Source organism: Haematobia irritans, chromosome 5, assembly GCF_050003625.1.
Source record: "Haematobia irritans isolate KBUSLIRL chromosome 5, ASM5000362v1, whole genome shotgun sequence".
Taxonomy (NCBI): domain Eukaryota; kingdom Metazoa; phylum Arthropoda; class Insecta; order Diptera; family Muscidae; genus Haematobia; species Haematobia irritans.
In genome coordinates this window covers 46,690,676-46,701,918 of record NC_134401.1, presented here as the reverse complement: position 1 = coordinate 46,701,918, position 11,243 = coordinate 46,690,676, and positions in this window count along the sequence as shown.

Here is an 11,243-nt window from a genome sequence, read left to right as displayed (position 1 = left end):
CAGCAAGACAGGAACAAATTCCCTTAATGTCGTGCTGCATCTATTGCCTTTAGACATTTTGGCCAAACAGTCAGCTGCAACAACGGCTGTGCGGTTGCGCGAGCTATCGCTGTGGTCGGAAAAAGGTTACGGTCACAGTTCTGTCCTCAAAATAATGCCAGATGTGCCTAACGTAGTGGATTACACTTTGGCGAGTCCACTTTTCGACAAAAAGTTTGAGACTCTAATCCCCAACAGTGAGGCGTGGTGCACACAGACCCCGGGGAATAAAGAATATATAGATTTCTACACTGATGGCTCCAAATTGGATGGACAAGTGGGGTTCGGAGTATATTCTAATGATCTGGAACTTCGAATAGCGAAAAGATTACCTAATCACTGTAGTGTTTTTCAGGCTGAAATATTAGCAATAAGAGAGGTGGCGAATTGGCTGAGAAGTAATGTTCCAAAAAATGTGGGCATTAATATATACTCAGACAGTCAACCTGCAATAAAATCCTTGGACTCTGTGTTCCTCAACTCGAAAACGGCCATCGAGTGCCGCAAATCTCTCAATGAGATGGCTGAGCAGTACAATATTCACCTAATATGGGTGCCTGGCCATAGGAACATACCGGGGAACTGCGAAGCGGATGAGTTGGCAAGGCTAGGGACTACCTTACATATTCCAGGGGAACTAGAATTTGTTGGTATGCCCCTAGCTACCTGCAAGCTCATGCTGCGTGAGAAGGCTGTCATGATGGCAAATGTTCGATGGGAGAATTGCAAGGGTTGTAACGACACCAAGCAAATATGGCCCCATTTCAACTTAAACCGCACACTAGATATGGTAATGTTCTCGAGACGTCAGATATCACTCCTGATATCTGCTATAACGGGTCGCTGCCTGATAGGCGATTTTGCAAAAACTATTGGCGCGAAGTATAATGACTATTGTATGAGCTGTCATGATGCGGAGGAAAAAGAATCAATTAAACACCTCTTGTGTGAGTGTCCTGCATTTTGTGTAAAGCGCAAGCAACTTTTAGGAGCATATAGCTTCAGATTACTGGCGGATCTGGAAAACGTTAACTTAAGCAGTCTGCTACTGTTTTTGGAACAATCTGGTTGGTTCAACAAAGAAAAATAATCAAGAAGGTTCAGCGGTTAAAACTAGAAGTGCCCATATGTAATAGGTACTTTTAGTTAATGTGGTATCACAATGGACTGAATAGTCTAAGTGAGCCTGAATCTTAATCGGGCTGCCACCTTAACCTAACCTAACCTAAGCCTTCCATACAGATGTCCTTTATAATTCAAACAAATTGGTCATATTGCGTTTTCGTTTATATGCAGAAATACGGGGAATATGCATGTGAAAAATGGTCCATTCTAACAAAACATCGGGGAGAGGGTGGTCGCTTTCCAAATTTTTTTTTTGTTATACCCTAAACCACAAATGTCAAAAAATGTGTCTACCAGTAATATTGATTTTAAACCCCATAAAATATATACCGATCGACTCAGAATCACCTCCAGAATCGATATAGTCCATGGGGTTCGTACGTCCGTCCATATATTTGGTGTTCGCAGGAATCCGATCGCATTATTAACCGATTTCGATGAAATTTGGTACACGGTATTTTTTTTTTGACACAAGGACGAACGCTTTTGAATCGGATCAAATTTAGATATATCACATTTAGACATAGCTTCCATATATATGTATCGACCGATTTCGACAAATGGGGTTACATAGCTCTTCTTTTCCAACTGATTGTCTTCAAATTTAGCACAAAACAATATAATTCAACACCCTTCAAGTGTGCAAAATTTACTTAAAATCGGTTCAGGTTTTACTATAGCTCCAATATATATGCAACGCCCGATTTTCCAAAATTTGTCATAATAGCCTTATTTATTAACCGATCTTACTCAAACTTAGCATAAGGTAACCTTCTGTGGTACCAATCAAACTTGCCAAATATCATCCAAATCGGTTCAGATTTAGCTAAATTTGGCAATAAAACCCTTATTTATTACCCGATCTTACATAAATCCAATAATTTATAGAACTAACTATATGTTTAAAATTTCATCCAAATCGGTTCAGATTTAGAAATAACTACCATATATATGTTTTGCCCGATTTTCAAAAATTTCGCCCTAATAACGTTATTTTTTTACAATAATGTCCTTATTTATTAACAGATCTTACTCAAATTTGCACAATGTAATCTTCTCTAGTATAAACTAAGTCTAGCAAAAATAATAGAAATCGGTTCAGATTTAGTTATAGCTATATATGTATTGCCTGATTTTCTCAAATTTGGCCATAAAACCCTTATTTTCAATTCAATTCAATTCAATATTTCATTCATAATCTATAAGCCGTAAAAGGGCCCGATCTTATTAAAAGTTGGCTAAATCTAATATTCTATAGTATTCACTATATGTGCATAAAATCAATGAAATCGGTTCACATTTAAATATAGCTTCTCCGATGTTCGAAAATTTGGAATGCCTTATGTATTAACCGATCTTATCTGTGGTATCAACCAAACCTGCCGAATATCATCCAAATTGGTTCTAATTTAGATATAGCTCCCACATATATGTATCGCTTGATTTTCATAAAATTATGTACCGAGTTCCCATTTAGGGATAACTCTCTACATTCCCTGCGAATTTCTAGAAAATCGGAAAAATTTCAATTTTCAAAAAATTCCCGAAGGGAAACCTCCCAGCAAAAAAGCGTCTCCCAAAAAGTAGTGACAATGTTCTTTTTGGATCCGGAAGTGGTGCAAAATTGGCGCAGAAGCGATGATTTTAACATGGGCTTGTCATAGGACGGATGTCCACCATTTCAACAGACGTTGCACTGAATTTGCATCACTTCTTAAGGTGTGATGCGAATCCAGTGATTTGGATGTGAATAAAGAAATTTTGTTATATTTTGACGAATAAATAATTTTTAAAATTTTTTATGATTTTTTAATGCATGGTAACGCTTGTCTGGAACGTTTGACATCAAGTATTTTCAAAAATTCGCAATTTTTCTAGAAATGATTTAGCATTTTCTTCGGCAAAATTTAAATAATTTGCATTATTTTATTAATTTTTAATCTGTTTTTAACCCGTTTGAAACAATAAAATTTTAAATTTCCCATTAAAAAAATGAAAACAGCGAGTTATAAAAAATTGACTCAAATGAACTTCCTGTGCAGTTAAAATAATGAACATCTTTGGGAGGATATTTTTGGAAGTGCTTTTGAAGTTGTGGCTTAAGAAGAACTTCCAAAGTTTTTTGCTGGGCTTCTCTTCTATAGAAAAATCACACACCCTATATTCATTTCAAAACCTTTCCCTTGTTCTCTATAAATTCCATGTAAATCGACGAAGATCAGATTTTTCACTATTCCCCCTCCCCCACAAGATATCGAAAAATCAGGTACCCTGAATTAATTTAATCATCTTCTCCCGCGTTCCTTACAAATTGTAAGTAAATCGCCAGAAGTTTAAAGTTTGCTCTATTTTTGTTTAAATGGACGACCACTTCTTCGATCACATATCGAAAAATAAGGAAGTCGATACTATTCCCTATTTTCCCTGAAAATTTGAAGAAAATCGCGGAACTTTTCTCCAATTTTCAAAATAGAGAGGAAAGAGCAAGCCTACGCCCCTTCCTCGATCAAATATGAAAAACCTAGATTCCCCATATTAACTTCATAACATTCCGCAACGTCCTAGTAAGTTTCTAATAAATCGGAGAAGTTTAACTTTTTCACTGTGTTTTAAGAAAAAGTCGGCCAAAGGGGAGGCCCCTCCTCGATTCAATGTTAAGCTCAATGACAAAGGACCTACTTTTTATAGCCGAGTCCGAACGGCATTCCACATTGCAGTGAAACCACTTCGAGAAGCTTTGAACCACTCAGAAATGTCACCCGCATTACTGAGGTGGGATAATCCATCGCTGAAAACCTTTTGGTGTTCGGTGGAAACTGGGTTCACAACCACGACCCTATGTATGCAAGCTGGACATGCTAAACTGTGTTGCAAAGTTTAGCATGGTGGTTCTCTGATAATTAAAATTTTATTTCTAAAGATAATTTTGTCAAAAATTATTTTTCTACTGAAAAATTTGTCCAAAAGATTTGGGAAAATTTTATTTCTAACGAAAATGTTGTCAAAATTTGATTTCTATAGAAAATTTTATCAAAATATTATTTTTATAGAAAATTTTATCAAAATTTTATTTCTATAGAAAATTTTGTCAAAATTTTCTATTTATAGAAAATTTTGTCAAAATTTAATTTCTATAGAAAATGTTGTCAAAATTTGATTTCTGTAGAAAATGTTGTCAAAATTTTATTTCTATAGAAAATTTTGTCAAAATTTTATTTCTATAGAAAGTTTTTTCAAAATTTTATTTCTATGGCAAATTTTGTCAAAATTTGATTTTTATAGAAAATTTTGCGAAAATTTTATTTCTATACAAAATTTAGTCAAAATTTTACTTCTATGGAAAATGTTGTCAACATATTATTTCTATAGAAAATTTTGTCAAAATTGTATTTCTTTAGAAAATTTTGTCAAAATTTTATTTCTATGGAAAATTTTGTCAAAATTTTGTTTCTATGGAAAATTTTGTCAAAATTTTATTTCTATAGAAAATTTTATCAAAATTTTATTCCTACACTGTTAGAAAAATATGTTTTTCATATGTTCCGATATAAACAAAATGTGTTTCGGGCACAATTTTTAAACACAATATATTTAAGTGCAAACATGTAATGTTCCTAAACTAACACAAAATGTTTGGGACACATATGTCAATATGTTCGAATATATTATGTTTGGGGCATGAATGTTTCATAAAAATAATATGCGTGAATGTAAACATATATACATTTACAAATTTCGAGTAAACATATATATGTTGTGATACTTTATTCAGAGAGCGACAGAGAGAGAGAGTTAGTATAGAGAAAGAAATAGAGATGGAAACCGGGAGGGTTGAATAAAAAGATATCAACATAACACAGCGAGAAAATGAAATGAGAGCAATTTCTGTGAAATCGCTTGTATGTTGTTTCGGAAAACTGTTTTATAATATGGCCAAAAATTTGGTATGCTTAAGTCTAAATATTATTTAAATTGAATAGTAGATTGAGTATTCGGAATAAAGAGAATAGACATTCGGAACCAAGAAAATAGACATTTGAAAAAAAAAAAGATGCGAAGAACTCAAAAATTTCGTGGAAGTTAAAAATATGTGAGGGAATGAACACAATCTTCTTTGGGGAATTCTTCCAAGCATATACTATTTTTGGACTCAAAATGCTTCCAAACATATAATATGCTCACATAAAACAAACATATTAATGTTTCGGCGGTATCCAATAATATATGTGCTTCCTGCAAAATATGTTTGGAACTTATGTTAGAGAAGCGATTTTTTTTGAGGGTGTATAGACAAAATTTTGTAAACATTTTTTTTCTATAGAAAATTTTGTTAAAATTTTATTTCTAAAGAAAATTTTGTCAAAATTTTATTTCTATAGGGAATTTTGTCAAAATTTTATTTCCAAGACAATTTTGTCAAAATTTTATTAATTTAGAATATTTTGTCAAAACTGTATTTCTATAGAAAATTTTGTAAACATTTTATTTCTATAGAAAATTTTGTCAAAATTTTATTTCTATAGAAAATTTTGTCAACATTTTATTTCTATAGACAAAATTTTATTTCTATAGAAAATTTTGTAAACATTTTTTTTCTATAGAAAATTTTGTCAAAATTTTATTTCTATGGAAAATGTTGTCAAAAGTTTATTTCTATAGAACATTTTGTCAACATTTTATTTCTATAGAAAATTTTGTCAAAATTTTATTTCAATAGAAAATTTTGTCAAAATTTTATTTCTATAGAAAATTTTGTCAAAATTTTATTTCTATAGAATATTTTGTCAAAATTTTATTTCTATGGAAAATTTTGTCAACATTTTATTTTTGTCTCTCTACTGAATATTTTCATGTAACTCCCTCCCAGTTGCAATGTGAAATGTCGTGGTATGCAAAAGTTCCTAATGCTTTTGGAATAGCTAAAGGACCATCGATCTTCATCATGTCTTTCAACGAAATTTACCCAAAATAAAAACAAACACTCAAAGATCATTACATCTGTCATTCATCTCCAAGTATGCCGAAGACAATCAAACCAGTCATTCATTCGTCAAAGAAGCCAGCCAAATTGTTAGCTAGACACCCATGAAGTCAGAGCCCACAGTTGAAACTTTTGGAGCAGAGTATTCAAATGTTCAACATGTACAGAGACTCGTAATGTGCTTCCCCATCGTCACAGAGCCACACGCATTCACACACACACTAACACACAAACACACCCAAGTGTCAATCAAATCTGTCAGTGATCATTTTTCATGTATCCTCTTAGAATTTACACAGCAAAAAAAAAACAATGTGGTTTGCAATTTATAATATATTGTTGGTTATCCAGAACGGTTGATGGAATGGAATAAAGCAAAAAAATTTAAATTTTTTTCTTTAATTTCATTGTTCCAAAGCAAAGTATTTTGGCGCATTCCTGCCGATTCGCCGTCTTAAGATCATACCCCAGGCGAAAAATTCCAACGGATTGAGATCCAGAGAAATTGGTGGCCATTGTGCAGTAGAAATGAAGTGAGTATCCTCCTTTTTAAGCCATTATTTATTTATTTTTGTCGGTCCAGTGTTGCAATATTGTCTTTAGGATATTTACCGGATAATATTCGGCATTTATATTGACCCCACGGTCTATGAATACGAGCGGAGTGCGACCATCGGCCCACACTATTACCATCGACGGTGCTTAAAGTTCTGTTGGCCAATCGAATACGTAAATTTTTTGCTAATTTCTTTAGCAAGTAAACCTGATCATTTTGTTTGTTCACAAACTGCCCAAATTGGAATGGCTTCTCATCGGTAATTGTCAAATTCGGTAATTGTCCACTTTGGGACAAGCGAAGCAACTCTTTCGCTCTTTCCAGTGCTGTGTGTCCATGTGAGTTCTTGCACTTTTTGACTTAGGTTTGGTTAGGTTAGGTTAGGTGGCAGCCCGATGTATCAGGCTCACTTAGACTATTCAGTCCATTGTGATACCACATTGGTGAACTTCTCTCTTATCACTGAGTGCTGCCCGATTCCATGTTAAGCTCAATGACAAGGGACCTCCTTTTTATAGCCGAGTCCGAACGGCGTTCCACATTGCAATGAAACCACTTAGAGAAGCTTTGAAACCACTCAGAAATGTCACCAGCATTACTGGGGTGGGTGAATCCAACGCTGAAAAACTTTTTGGTGTTCGGTCGAAGCAGGAATCGAACCCACGACCTTGTGTATGCAAGGCGGGCATGGTAACCATTGCACCACGTTGGCTCCCTTTGGTTAGGTTGAAAAGAGGATTCAGGTTGCTCTGTCTCATGTTGGCTGACATACACCTAAGCTACTATTTGGCCTAATGTGCGCTCTAACTTTTTCTTTCATCATACCCTTCTTTTATTCCATGAACTCTGTGTCTCTAATGAATTCCTTAATTACTTTCCAGTCCCTGTTTTCCAACTGGACCAAGTTCCGAATCTACTCTTCATCGATATGGTTAACTCTTTGCTTAGTAAAGGCAGTGACTAAGGGAGTGTTCAAGGTCTCATCATCCCCAAGACATGCCGTACATGTTACCATCCTCAGCAGCTCCTATACGACACAGATATGCTCTCACGTCTAGGTGCTCGATCATTGTTCCCATGGTCCCACGGTTCTTGGCTGTCGTTCTACTCTTCTTGAGTAGTTCTTCAGACTTTTTCTTATCTGGGTCATCTCATAGTATTTTCGTCGCCATTCCTATTGTCGAATTGGTTCACTCGGTTTGCGTTGCTATTGGCTTTGCATTCCCTAAGTTCACGTCCAGGCGAGTTCTTGCACTTTTTGGCTTAGGTTAGGCTAGGTTGAAAAGAGGATTCAGGTTGGCTGACATACACCTATGTCAGTATTTGGCCTAATGTGCACTCTAACCTTTTCTTTCCATCGTACCCTTCTTTATTTCAAGAACTCTGTGTCCTCCTAATTTGTTTCGGTTTCCCAGCTGGGCTATTACCGAATCACCTCTTCGTCGATATGGTTAACTCTTGGTCTAGTAAAAGCAGGGCAGTGACAAAGGTGGCGTTCCCAGGTGTTATCATTCTCAAAACACGCCCCACATTCACCATCTTTTGCTGGTTCTACTCCACACAGATGTTCTCTCAAGTCTAGGTTCCAGGTCATTATACTCACGGTCATCCTGACTGTCGTCCTACTCTCATTGTGTAGTTCTCCACAATTTTTCTTGTCTGGATCACCCCATAGTATTTTCGTCGCCCTTCCGACCATTCCATTGCTCCACATCACTTTATGTATCTCCTGTGCCCAATCATCCAACTTGATCGGAGTTGCTATTGGCTTTGCATTCCCTGTGTCCTAGCTCACTTTATGTGTCTCCCGTGCCCAATCATCCAACTCGGTCGGAGTTGCTATTGGCTTTGCATTCCCTGTGTCCTAGCTCTTCTCGCCAGTTTATTTACCTTTATGTTTCCTCGTATTCTCGGCACGTCCCGGCACCCATACGATGGGGATCTTGCCGTATTCCGAGTATTCGTTGATCATGCTTTTGCATTCCAATACGGTTCGCGATCGAATCGTAATTTCTGCTTTTGCCTTCATTGCCATCCGTGATATTTCTAAGCCTTTTCCGTTATAGGACCTCCGGAATGGGGCCTCGGTGTCCGGTTCCTCCACATATACGTCCAGTCCCATCCTTTCACCCATTTTCGATCCATCGGTGTAACTGTTCTTAACCTCTGGTATTTGTTCTGAAATCCCATTCCCCAGAACCATCAAACTGACGTCAGAATGTCACAGTCAGTAGCTATGGCAACCTCAGGTGTACGATCTTGAGTTGTTGCGGCATGCACCCACCATTTCAATGCCTTTAGTACACGTTCATTTTTCATCCGTTCTGGCAATATGTTCAGCTCGCTAATAAGATTTCTATAAATGCGGCGTGGATTTCGATCTAATCTGGCTCTCACTTTTCGGATGGTTTCTGGAGAGACCATTGAAGTTCTCCAAATCCGTTTAAATGGTAAGCAAAAAGCATAAACCACCTGCGACTGAGTCAGTATTTGACAGACTAAGGAATTGCAACCCAACGGAAACTGACACAGAAAATAATAGAAATCTCCCGTAGCCTCCTGGTCCAGATACCATGTACAAATATCATCAGTCATTAAGCCAATCCTTACCATGTGTTTTCCAAGTGTGTTATGTCCTGTTATGATGCATATTAACGGTCTCAAATCCTCTCTATGCATCGCTTTTGGAAATACAGATTTCTTACTATTCTTGTCGTCCTATATCATCCTATACTATTCTTGTCGTCCTATATCCTCACAGCCCGCGGAGGAAGCCCAACATCCTTTCCATAAATTATTGAATTTGACATTGACTATGAAAATATATAAAGATAGCGAGGGAAAACGTCCCTACCGATGTTATCCATGCCACATGCGCCTTCTTTGGTCAGAACTTCTGCCACTGCATTATCCATTAATACATAATGTATCCAGCACAGAGTAATATTATGCTGTTCAGTGAGAGCACTAAGCTCTTTAAAAATACCTCCGCCTGAGACATGCTGCATTCGCTGGCCATCTTATATGATTCTCTAATTGCCAACTATTCACAGTAAATATCACTTCCAATGTCTTCAACCATTTTCGATCCATCCGTATAAATGTTCAGATGCCCAAAATGTATACGCCTTTCTTCTCAATCCTCTTTACTTGGGATAATCGATTGCAACTTGCTCTCATATATGCCGAGTCTTTCCTTTATAGTTGTCCAACTGTGTGCCTGCAACCCGCGTTTTCAAGTGACTCCATGCTCTTCAGTCTCATGAGATCAGTTGTAATGCAGACAAAGTGGGCAGACTCCCATCAATACCTCCAGGGCTGCAGTGGGCGTTGTTCTCATTGCACCTGTCATATAAATAAGAACCGTCTTGGTGATTCCGATAGTTCGTAATGTTCCACTAGACTTGACATCCATAGGTAGATACTGATTTTATAGCTGTCCCTCAACCAGTTTTTGGCACGCATCAAATGCCGGGTAGGTCTTCTGTAGGCGAACATCTTTATTTCTATCCAATTTTGTCTGGAGTCTAAGACCACTCTCAAGTACAAAGCCGTTTTTGAGAGACTGAATCTCCGTCCTGTTTATTCTGTTGAATTTCTGTATATGATTCCGATTGTTCGTAATGGTCCACCAGACGTGATGAGGTAGCTACTGGTCTTATAGATGTTGTAAAAATACAGTGAAAGAGGGAGAGCTTCATTCCCCAACCAGCTTTTGCCACGCATCCAATGCCGTTTTTAGGCAAACATCTGTATTTTCTAGCCAGTTTAGTCTGGAGTCTAAGACAACTCTCAAGTACATAGCCAATTTTGCGAGACTCAATCTACATCCTGTTTATTCCGTTGTATATTATTTGGATTCCACTACGTATTGTCCACCAGATATGGCAGCTAAGAGACCAGTAGGTAACTACTGGTCTCTTAGCTGCCATATCTGGCCATTCATTCCTCAACCAGGTTTTGGCACGCATCCAGTGCTGCGTAAGTCTTCTTTAGGCGAAAATATGTAATTTCTATTCAGTTCAGTCTGGAGTCTAAGACAACTCTCAAGTACATAGCCTATTCTGAGAGACTCAATCTACGTCCTGTTTATTCTGTTGAATTTCTGTATATGATTCCGCTTCCACTACGAACCGTCCACCAGATGTGGCAGCTAAGAGACCAGTAGATAACTATTGGTCTCATAGCTGCTTTAAAAAGCTAGTGAAGGAGGGAGAGCTTCATTCCCCAGTGACGGAGGGAGAGCATCCAATGCTAGTGCTGCGTAGGTCTTCTTTAGGCGAAAATATGTATTTGCTATCCACTTCTGTCTGGAGTCTAAGACAACTCTTAAGTACATAGCCGATTCTGAGAGACTCAATCTCTGTCCTGTTTATTCTGTTGAATTTCTGTATATGATTCCGATTCCACTACAAACCGTCCACATGACGTGGCATCCATAGTCGTCTCATAGCTGCTTTCAAAAGCTAGTGAAAAGGGCATTCATTCCCCAATGTTCCCTAACCAGCTTTTGGCACGATTTTTAGCCGATTTTGAGAGACT